We start from the raw sequence: 12,160 nt of genomic DNA, 5'->3' as shown, positions 1-12,160 counted from the left end.
CCTGTGAACCCCACCCGTTCCTGGGGTGCCAGTGCCACATGCAAGACGACCCCCCCCCCCCCCCCCTCCAAACGCTTGACAAGTAAATCAGGAATACTGTTGACAGCTGTTTACAGTGCAGCAGGAGGATGGGGAATAACATTAAAGGACTGGTATTCATGACAGATATGTTCACAGCTGGTGAAAAATACTATCTTTTTTATGGAGAACTGAAAATTTGAGGAGGAAAGAATTTGAATCTGAGAAATGGGGTGATAAGACATTTTGAGAGCTCTCCTTTCTGGTCTATTGATGAGAGAATATTACATTATTCATGAGGGTGTGTGCTGGACTGAAGGCACGTGGACTTTGACTTGTACGTTGACTTGTGTACGTCAAGGAAAAACTTACGAAGCCTTACGAAGAACGCCCCTCTCTTTCCGCATGCAAACACACACACACACACACAAAATACCCCCCTCCCCATGCACACAAACCCCCACCATCATGACCACATACAAGGGCACCCCCCACTCTATACAGACATCCCACACACACACTCACTCATTACAATTTTTTGATATTCTATATTTAATAGATGAATACAAGGGACCAGTGGTACAGTGGTGTGAAGTTAAAGGGGTGAGGAATTACCCAGTATTAACCAGTACTATTACTCCCTCTGGGGAACAGGCCCCTAATCACTAAGCTGCGGTGGAGAAGCCCAGCCCTGCGACCCTGGAGGCCCCGGGGCCCGATGAGGAGAATTATGACGATTATGACATGTTAGCACATGTCTAAGGGTTGAGTGGACAGACAGACGATGAGTTAATCAGGAGCCTGGATAAGATGGAACTCATGCTGGTCGGTAACTATCCACCCGGGCCCCGAGACCAGCCCTCTGCACAATGTCCCCTCATTAAGAGCACAGGGAGAGTAATGACTTATGTATATATAGGTTTTTCTTAGGTTGTGAATAATTTATCGTGGAAGATCGGCGGTAATAGGAGATTGTCTTTGAGATTATTGGGCTATGTGTAGGTAAAAAAAAGTAATTTATCATTAAGGGATAGCATTGGTAATTATATGAGTATTTAAGCTTAGAGCACAGCCTGTTTGTATGTGTAGCCATTTATGAGTCAGTTGAACATTTGATACATAGATATATACTGTACATAATACAAGTCTCATAAGACATTTTAACGGCTTCATATATGCATCTCACATGATATAAAACAGTATACTGTACCTGCAGACTTTAAGGAACGTTTATTTTGGTGTCGAACTGAAGGGAACCTGCGCACTAGCACTGTGAACTGAAAACACCTTCCCATCTTTCATGCATTTACGATGATAGATGACTTGCAGTTGAGGGGCCAAAGCATCCAACCAATGTCAGACATGTTGTATGTGTCATACATTTGGGGTGAGATGTGCGAAATATGTTTGATGGGATTTTCAGTGTGCATACAATGGAAGTGAACCTTCATGCCAGCTCGATGAACTGTACATGTCCCGCGAAGACCCTGTTGTTTATGACTTCTTCTTAGGTCATAGCAAACACCTCTCCTCTGACCGACTGTGACTTTGTCATCAATGTCATGATGATGAAAGATAACCTTTGGGAAGAAGGAGCTTGTTGTCGACACGGAGCTGCAGTCTTGTCTGTCAACACGTGTGTGGAGACGTCACATGCTTTTTTTGACCTAAGGTGAGCTGGCAGTGTCAGAGAAAAATGCAGTGTAAGCCGGTAGCCATGTCAAGCCACAGTATGGGGTCCTTACTCTTATAATCCAAGCCTTGGATTGCATCCAAAATGGAACCCTATTCCCTACATAGTGCACTACTTTTGTCAAAAGTGCACTATATAGGGAATAGGGTGCCATTTGCGATGCATTCGCGAGCTTTGAACCCCATACAGCTCAGGAAACCCTCTCTCTTTTTTCCTGATTCTCTCCACCTGTTCTTGTAACATAGTAAACAAATCGAGACCTTGGAAACCATAAGGCTTGTCCTTTTTTCATTGTAAGCTTAGGTGTGTGTGTAAGGTAGTGTGTGAGAGAGAGAAAAAGAGACTGTGTGTCTGTGTCTCGTGTGAAAGAGTGTGTGTGTGTGTGTGTGTGTGTGTGTGTGTGTGTGTGTGTGTGTGTATGTGTGGGAGAGAGAGAGAAAGAGTTTGCATGTGTGTTCGTGAGAGAGACAGAGTTTTGTGAGTGTTGTTGTTCGTAGAGTGATGAGCTTGCGCTGCCTAGCAGACGGTCATTTCTGTATTGACATGTAGCAAGGGCTAATATTGATTTCCTATTTGGAAAGTCTGTTGTTGCTTTGATAAGAAGGCTGCAATTTTCTACACAGGTCGTGTTTTTCCACCGGTCAGAATGTCTGTCGAAGAGGAACTTCACTTTCACATTGAATCATCTCTTTGGTTTCAGCTTCACTTTTATAGTCTAACTGAGTAGTGTGAAATATGTGCTTTTTTTCTTAGCTTTATTACAGCTTGTTCAAACGGGTGGTGAAAGTCTAAATGTTTGCCTCTCTTTACTACATGGTTAGAATCACAACCAACTGTGCTGCATTACCTTTTGATATTATGGTATATGACTATACATACATATATACATATGGAAATTAGACCGGTGGAAATTGTCCTTTGGTCTGATGAGTCCAAATTTGAGATTTTTGGTTCCAACTGCCGTATCTTTGTGAGAGGCAGAGTAGGTGAACGGATGATCTCTGCATGTGTTGTTCCCACCTTGAAGCATGGAGGCAGAGGTGTGATGGTGTGGAGGTGCTTTGCTGGTGACACTGTCAGAGATTTATTTAGAATTCAAGGCACACTTTATTTATTTTTATTTCACCTTTATTTAACCAGGTAGACCAGTTGAGAACAAGTTCTCATTTACAATTGTGACCTGGACAAGATAAAGCAAAGCAGTGCGACAAAAACAACAACACAGAGTTACACATAAACAAATGTGTTGTCTGTGTACAGGTAAAGTGATCGGTAAGCTGCTCAAACAACTGATGTTTAAAGTTAGAGAGGGAGATGTAAGACTCCAGCTTCAGAGATTTTTGCAATTCGTTCCAGTCATTGGCAGCAGAGAACTGGAAGGAAAGGCGGCCAAAGGAAGTGTTGGCTTTGGGGATGACCAGTGCAATATACCTGCTGGAGCGTGTGCTACGGGTGGTTGTTGCTATGGTGACCAGTGAGCTGAGATAATGCGGGGCTTTACCTAGCAAAGACTTATAGATGACCTGGAGCCAGTGGGTTTGGCGACGGATATGTATTGAGGGCCAGCCAACGAGAGCATACAGGTCGCAGTGGTGGGTAGTATATGGGGCTTTGGTGATAAAATGGATGCCACTGTGATAGACTACATTCAGTTTGCTGAGTAGAGTGTTGGGGCTATATTGTAAATGACATCGCCGAAGTCAAGGATCGGTAGGATAGTCAGTTTTACGAGGCTTTGTTTGGCGGCATGAGTGAAGGAGGCTTTGTTTGCGAAATAGGAAGCCGATTCTAGATTTAATTTTGGATTGGAGATGCTTAATGTGAATCTGGAAGGAGAGTTTAGAGTCTAACCAGACACCTAGGTATTTGTAGTTGTCCACATATTCTAGGTCAGAACTGTCCAGAGTAGTGATGCTAGTTGGGTGGGAGGGTGTGGGCAGCAATCGGTTGAAGATCATGCACTTAGTTTTACTAGCATTTAAAAGCAGTTGGAGGCCACGGAAGGAGTGTTGTATGGCGTTGAAGCTTGTTTGGAGGTTTGTTAGCACAGTGTCCAAAGAAGGTCCAGATGTATACAGAATGGTGTCGTCTGCTTAGAGGTGGATCAGAGAATCACCAGCATCAAGAGCGAAATCATTGATATATACAGAGAAAAGAGTCGGCCCGAGAATTGAACCCTGTGGCACCCCCATAGAGCCTGCCAGAGGTCCGGACAACAGGCCCTCCGATTTGACACACTGAACTCTATCTGAGAAGTAGTTGGTGAACCAGGCGAGGCAGTCTTTTGAGAAGCCAAGGCTATTGAGTCTGCCGATAAGAATGCAGTGATTGACAGAGTCGAAAGCCTTAGCCAGGTCGATGAAGACGGCTGCACAGTACTGTCTTTTATCAATGGCGGTTATGATATCGTTTTGGACCGTGAGTGTGGCTGAGCTGAACCCATGACCAGCTCGGAAACCAGATTGCATAGTTAAGGTACGGTGGGATTCGAAATGGCCGGTGATCTGTTTATTAACTTGGCTTTCGAAAGATTTTAGAAAGGCAAGGCAGGATGGATATAGGTCTATAACAGTTTGGGTCTAGAGTGTCTCCCCCTTTGAAGAGGTGGATTGTAACGGTCGTCTTTCGGTGAGAGAGTAGACCAAGGCGCAGCGGGTTGTGAATACATAATGAACTTTATTAACAAGACGAAACTAAACACACGAAGAACACTTGATAATTTTACAAAACAACAAAACGAAGTAGACAGACCTGAACGAGAGAACTTACATAAAACATGAAGAACGCACGAACAGGAACAGACTACATATACTAACGACAACGAAACAGTCCCGTGTGGTGCGAACATACACTGACACGGAAGACAAGAAACAAACACCCACAAAATCCCAACACAAAACAAGCCTCCTATATATGATTCTCAATCAGGGACAACGATTACCATCTGCCTCTGATTGAGAACCATATTAGGCTGGACATAGAAACAGACAAACTAGACACACAACATAGAATTCCCACCCAGCTCACGTCCTGACCAACTAAACACATACAAAACAACAGAAAACAGGTCAGGAACGTGACATGGATGACCTCGGCAGCTTTACAATCTTTGGGGATCTCAGACGATACGAAAGAGAGGTTGAATAGGCTAGTAATAGGGGGTTGCAACAATTTTGGTGGATAATTTTAGAAAGAGATGGTCCAGATTGTCTAGCCCAGCTGATTTGTAGGGGTCCATATTTTGCAGTTCATTCCGAACATCAGCTGTCTGGATTTGGGTGAAGGAGAAGCGGGGGTTGGGCGAGTTGCTGCAGGGGGTGCTGAGATGTTGGCCGGGGTAGGGGTAGCCAGGTGGAAAGCATGGCCAGCCGTGGAAAAATGCTTTTTGAAATTATCGATTATCATAGATAATCATAGATTTATCGGAGGTGACAGTGTTTCCTATCCTCAGTGCAGTGGGCAGCTGGGAGGAGGTGCACTTATTCTCCATGGACTTTACAGTGTCCCCAAACTTTTTGGAATTAGTGCTACAAGATGCACATTTATGTTTGAAAAAGCTAGCCTTAGCTTTCGTAACTGACTGAGTATATTGGTTCCTGACTTCCCTGAAAAGTTGCATATCACGGGGGCTATTCGATGCTCATGCAGAATGCCACAGGATATTTTTGTGCTGGTCAAGGGAAGTCAAGTCTGGAGTGAACCAAGGGCTATATCTGTTCTTAGTTCTACATTTTTTTTAATGGGGCATGCATATTTAAGATGGAGAGGAACGCACTTTTGAAGAGCAACCAAGCATCCTCTACTGACGGGATGAGGTCAATATCCTTCCAGGATACCCGGGCCAGGTTGATTAGAAAGGCCTGCTCGCTGAAGTGTTTTAGGGAGCGTTTGACAGTGATGAGGGGTGGTCGTGTGACAGCGGACCCATAACGGACGCAGGCAATGAGGCAGGGATCGCTGAGATCCTGGTTGAAGACAGCAGAGGTGGATTTAGAGGGCAGGTTGGTCAGGATGATATCTAAGAGGGTGTCCATGGTTAGGGATTTACGGTTGTACCTGGTAGGTTCCTTGATGATTTGTGTGAGATTGAGGGCATCTAGCTTAGGCCGGGGTGTTAAGCATGTCCCAGTTTAGGTCACCTAACAGTACGAACTCTGAAGATAGATGGGGGGCGATCAATTCACATATGGTGTCCAGGGCACAACTGGGGGCCAGAGGGGGGTCTATAACCAGTGGCAATGGTGAGAGACTTGTTTCTGGAAAGGTGGATTTTTAAAAGTAGAAGCTTGAATTGTTTGTGCACAGACCTGGATAGTATGACAGAACTCTGCAGGCTATCTCTGCAGTAGATTGCAACTCCACTCCCTTTGGCAGTTCTATCTTGGTGGAAAATGTTGTAGTTAGGGATGGAAATTTCAGGATTTTTGGTGGCCTTCCTAAGCCAGGATTCAGACACGGCTAGGACCTCCTGGTTGGCGGAGTGTGCTAAAGCAGTGAATAAAACAAACTTAGGGAGGAGGCTTCTAAAGTTAACATGCATGAAACCAATGCTTTTACGGTTATAGAAGTCAACAAATGAGTGCGCCTGGGGAATATGAGTGATGCTGGGGGCTGCAGTGCCTGGGTTAACCTCTACATCACCAGAGGAACAAAGGAGGAGTAGGATAAGAGTACGGCTAAAGGTTAAGAGAACTGGTCGTCCAGTGCGTTCTGGACAGAGAGTAAAAGGAGCAATTTTCTGTTAATCATGCAATCTCATACGTTAGTGTAACGATCATTGTTTGAAGGATTGGACCAAGGTGCAGCGTAGAAGTCGTTCATCATTTTTATTAATGTGAACCAGCAACAAAACAATAAAGAGTAACAAAACGAAACGTTCAGCTTTGTAGGGCAAAAAAGCAATAATACAAACTCAAGATCCCACAAACAACAGGTGGGAAAAGGCTGCCTAAATATGATCCCCAATCAGAGACAACGAAAGACAGCTGCCTCAGATTGGGAACCATACCAGGCCAACATAGAAATATACAAACTAGAGTACCCACCCTAGTCATACCCTGACCTAACCAAAATAGAGAATAAAAAGGCTCTCTAAGGTCAGGCCGTGACAATTAGAGACAATCCATCCATTGCTATAATTGATCAGACCTTCCAGATCTGCATACATTCATTTACCATGATTTAGAACAACAACACCAGCACCACTGTGTGACCTTGAATTCTCTCTCTCTCTCTCTCTCTCTCTCTCTCTCTCTCTCTCTCTCTCTCTCTCTCTCTCTCTCTCTCTCTCTCTCTCTCTCTCTCTCTCTCTCTCTCTCTCTCTCTCTCTCTCTCTCTCTCTCTCTCTCTCTCTCTCTCTCTCTCTCTCTCTCGCTAATAAAGCCACGTTCCCTGCTGATGGAAAATTGTCAGTTTACCCCGAGCTATGGGGGGTCTGGCAATCAGTTCTTCAAAAAGCAGGGACAGGTTAACCTGCTGTGCCGGGGGTCTCCCTTGGGATGGGACGCCACCTCCGCTTGACATGCAGGGGTCTCTGTTCGCCAATAAGGGACGTGCACTACGCCACATAATAGAGTTGTTACCAGCCACTTCATCTTAACTACAGCAACCCCGGAAAATAGGCTAGTGTGTGCATGTGTGTGCATGTGTGTGCATGTGGGCTCAAAACCAACTTCATGCTTTTTTCCTATCTCTCTCTCTTTCTTTTCTTGGAAGTCCAGTGAGCGAGAGTGACAAATATAAAGTAGGAAAGAATGAAACAAAACAATTATCATTTTGATTTCAACTACCGACAAACATTTTCTCGCGCTACTGGTTTTCTTAAGTGCAGGTTGGATTGAATTCCATCATCACTGCAAAAATGATCCTCTTTTACATGGCACTGAATGAGTAAATGCAAAAACACTCAACCCATTCAGTGCTTGAATGCAACAGTTTTCTTCTCTTTCTTTCTGTGATGTCCTTCCTGTAACCTAAGCCTGTAATGTCCCATATGTTAAAAACACAAAGGAGAGGCTTTTGAGAATCAATTTCCCCTCTATCTTGTGTAAGAGCTGATAATGGCACACTAACTGTATGGGAGTTAACAGGTCTGGAATGACACACACAATAGACTTTAGCATTTTTACACCTAGCAAACAATTGGGAATGCAAGAAACTGAATATCGGGAATTGAGCTGACATACTCAACGTGCGCGCAAGTCATCCAGAAGTGCCACAAGTGGGCTCTTAACAGAAGCAATCTAGAGCACTTATGATGCAGATGGATTCTGTAACATTTGCATTGCACAATTGCTCGTTCTCGTGAGAAAGGAAATAGTCAATGACAATATGCAATTAGGAAGTGATCTTAAATGTGAATAAGCTCATACATGTTATCGGTATTTCATTTGTATCATATATGTTCACTTCATAATCATTTATCTTTGTTTGTTTAGTACCACGGAGAGTCATAGAACACAAATATACTGGAGGTTCTGTTTTGGATTTAAAGTGGAACTCAACTCACAAATTAAAATGTGAAGCTGTGTCTAATCTACCATGTGTCTAATCCAGAGATTTAAGTCAATATCGGTTAAGCTTAATGATGTCGCAGGGTTGCCTGACCTCAGTGTCTACACACTTTAAAAGTGGAGACAACTAATCAGTTTTGGCGCAGCACTACATTTTCTAGCAAAGAGCGGGGCAGTAGCTAACTAGCTGTAATAAGGGATTTATTTTGCCCCACAGTTAGCCAACATGGTTAACCTAGCTAGCTAAAGCTATTTACAGTTAGTTAGCAAACTGCTCCTACAATCTTTTTCTATCTACTGTAACATTGTCTTAAAAAAGCATCTCCAAAAATGACGAGGTCTCCATTTGTATCAGTGCATGCACTGATCCTTTTGCGCCTTGACTGCTAAAATATCGCTGAGTTGTAGATCTATTCTTCAGGCACAGATCTAGATTCTGCTTACCATCCACAAACCATCAACTTTAGTTCGGAAAACTACTAAACTGACCGTAGATCAGTGTCCAGGGGCTGATATAAACGGTGCAACATTCCAGCCTGGTGTCATACAGAAGGAAAGTGTCATCTGTTTGCTAATTACATTCACTTTGACCACGTTTTGATTTAATGAAGTGAATTAATGAGACCGGATTGAATTCAGAACCGGTTCCAATAGTGGAAGATTAGTCAAGCGACTGGTTTCCAACATGTGACATTCTGCTTTGTTTCTTGATTCTGTCTGTGTGTCCCCACCCCCCACCCCCTCTTTCTCGACATTAACTCACTTTTCTTTATTTAATTATTAACTTGAGGAGTCACTGTCGGGTGGCTTTTTTTCAGTAATTACATGAATATGCAAGTCAGATTGCCAATTAAATTCCAAGTGTTCATCCGGAAGTTAATATTGAGTTATACGTTCCATATTCTTGTCTAATTACAGAACTTCTGCTTTTCACATTTCCGAACAAGTTTTATATATGAGACAAAAACCTTTTTGTGAAATTATAAAGCTGTAGTTTGGACTATTTGGTATCAAAAGCTTTCATCAACCTATTCATGATTCAAATTATTCATAGGCAATTTTACAGTCATACAAGAAAGCCTAGAAACACATAGTACAACATAACCAACAAACCACTACTATTTCAAAAAAGGACAGCATCAAATTCTTCCCTCCTTGAAATCCTTGAGAAACTTTCCTCTTCGGTGGAAGGTAGACTGTCCTCCCAGACAATCTTGAAGCCACTTTCCCTGTGTAAAAAGGCAAAGTGGAGGCCATAATCATTTTAGCACCTTGGTGAAAAGAGAAGTGGTGAACAACTGGCCTATAAAGTCCTCCTAAAATAGCTGTGTGTGTGTGTGTGTGTGTGTGTGGGAGGCAGTTGTTGATAGCCCTTTTGTGTGTGTGCGTGTGTGTTTCTGTGTGTGTGCGTGTGTGTGTGTGTGGGGGGAGGCAGTTGTTGATAGCCCTTTTGTGTGTGTGCGTGTGTGTTTCTGTGTGTGTGTGTGTGTGCGTGTGTGTGTGTTTCTCTCTGTGTGTGTGTTTCTCTCTCTCTCTGTGTGTTGTGTGTGTGAGTGTGTGTGTGTGTGTGTGTGTGTGTGTGTGTGTGTGTGCGTGTGTGCGTGTGTGTGTGTGTGTGTGGCAGTTGTTGATAGTCATCACCAGCAATGGCTCCCCTGCGTGCCATTGTCTGTCCCTTAATTAGGCCCAAGTTTTCGCACCACATGCTCCTCAGGTGTGTTTGTGTGTGTTCGCAGACCGGTTTATTTATTTATTTGTGTTTTGTGTGTGTTTGTGTGTGCGTGTGCGTGTGTGTGTGTGTGAGTGTGTGTGTGGTATGCTTGTGTGTGTCAGGGGTATATGTGTGTATGTGTGTGTGTGTGTGTGTGTGTGTGTGTGTGTGTGTGTGTGTGTGTGTTTACATGTGTGGCAGAAACTAACAGACATAAACCTTCACATAAATTACCAATAAGAAAAGTAATTGTTATAGTATTGTCTCGCAATCAAGTCCTCTGATAATTCATAAATGTTAGCATGAATCTAAGATGGCGTAGCAGTAGGACGTGTGTATTTGTCTTTGTCTTATCCCGTGTCTTATCCCGTGTAAACAGCTGGTCTATTTCGTTTATATCTTAATCTCACTTTCTATCTACAAACTAAATATACTTTCCTGCAACCCGCCTCACCCAATGTGGTACGGATCTGCTATTTTTATTCCTTGTAACTGGAACTTCCATCAGGAGCTAGCCAGCTAACTAGCTACTAGTCTTTGTTAGCCACGGCTAGCGGTCTTCACCTTTTCTCGGTCATCAGCCAGCCTTAGCACGGACAACACCTGCCAGTCTGCACAGCGCGATATCAACCTAGAGCATATCGGACTGCTTCTCTCTACCATATCACCGGATTCCTGCCGCTCTGGATCATTACACCGGACCATCGCAGCTAGCTAGCTGCAAACGAGTGCAACTGTTCGCTAACTTCTCTGTCCCGAAGCAAGCACCAGCTAGCCTTGAGCTAGCCTCGAGCTAGGCCCATATACCAGCTAATTCTAGGGCTACAATACCTCCTTTGCCAATTGGCCTGGACCCTTTATTGTCGACACGGAGCCCCGCCGATCCATCACGACTGGACTGCCGACGTGATCGCCCGATGTGGTCTCAACAGGCTATTCTGTTACGATGTCAACAAAAAACAATCTACTAGCCCCGGCCAGCTAGCTTTTCTGAACGCTGTGTTCCCTGCTCGCCAAGCGTAGTTGTGACTACCGAACGGCACCCTGACTCAACTGTTGCTGCTCTTTTGACTCTATGATCACTCGGCTACACAGCTGATGCCCCCTGGACTGTTTCAATAACACGATACCTCATTTTGTTTACCTGTCGGCTTCAGCCTCGAACTAAGGTGCTGTATGTACCTAACTGACCCGCTCTGCCCATTCATCGCCATTTACCCGTTGTTGTCTTAGCTCTCCTGATCAACACCTGTGATTGCTTTATGCCTCTCTCTAATGTCAATATGCCTTGTCTACGGCTGTCTTGGCTAGTTCTTATTGTTTTATTTCACTGTAGAGCCCTCAGTCCCACTCAAAATGCCTTAGATTGCTCTTTTGTCCCACCCCTCACACATGCGGAGACCTCACCTGGCTTAACTGGTGCCTCCAGAGACTAAATCTCTCTCATCGTCACTCAACGCCTAGGTTTACCTCCACTGTACTTACATCCTACCATACCCTTGTCTGTACATTATGCCTTGTATCTATTCGACCACGCCAAGAAATCTGTTCTTTTTATTGTCTGTCCCCAAAGCACTAGACGACCAGTTCTTATAGCCTTTAGCCGTACCCTTATCCTACTCCTCCTCTATTCCTCTGGTGAAGTAGAGGTTAACTCAGGCCCTGCAGCCCCCAGTTCCACTCCTATTCCCCAGGCACTTTCACTGTTGACTTCTGTAACCGTAAATGCCTTGGTTTCATGCATGTTAACATCAGAAGCCTCCTCCCTAAGTTTGTTTTATTCACTGCTTTAGCACACTCCGCCAACCCGGAGGTCCTAGCCGTGTCTGAATCCTGGCTTAGGAAGGCAGCCAAAAATTCGGACATTTCCATCCCCAACTACAACATTTTTTGGCGACGAGTGTCACTCGTCGCCAAACCCACTGGCTCCAGGTCATCAATAAGTCTTTGCAAGGTAAAGTCCCGCCTTCTCAGCTCATTGGTCACCATAGCAGCACCCACCCATAGCACGCACTCCAGCAGGTATATTTCACTGGTCATCTCCAAAGCCAACTCCTCCTTTGGCTGCCTTTCCTTCCAGTTCTCTGCTGCCAATTACTGGAATGAATTGCAAAAATCACTGAAGCTGGAGTTTTATATCTCCCTCTCTAACTTTAAGCAGCAGCTGTCAGAGCAGCTTACCAATCACTGCACCTGTACACAGCCCATCTATAAATAGCCTACCCA

Source organism: Salvelinus namaycush, chromosome 13 (assembly GCF_016432855.1).
Source record: "Salvelinus namaycush isolate Seneca chromosome 13, SaNama_1.0, whole genome shotgun sequence".
NCBI lineage: Eukaryota > Metazoa > Chordata > Actinopteri > Salmoniformes > Salmonidae > Salvelinus > Salvelinus namaycush.
Note: the sequence above shows the minus strand (reverse complement) of the source record.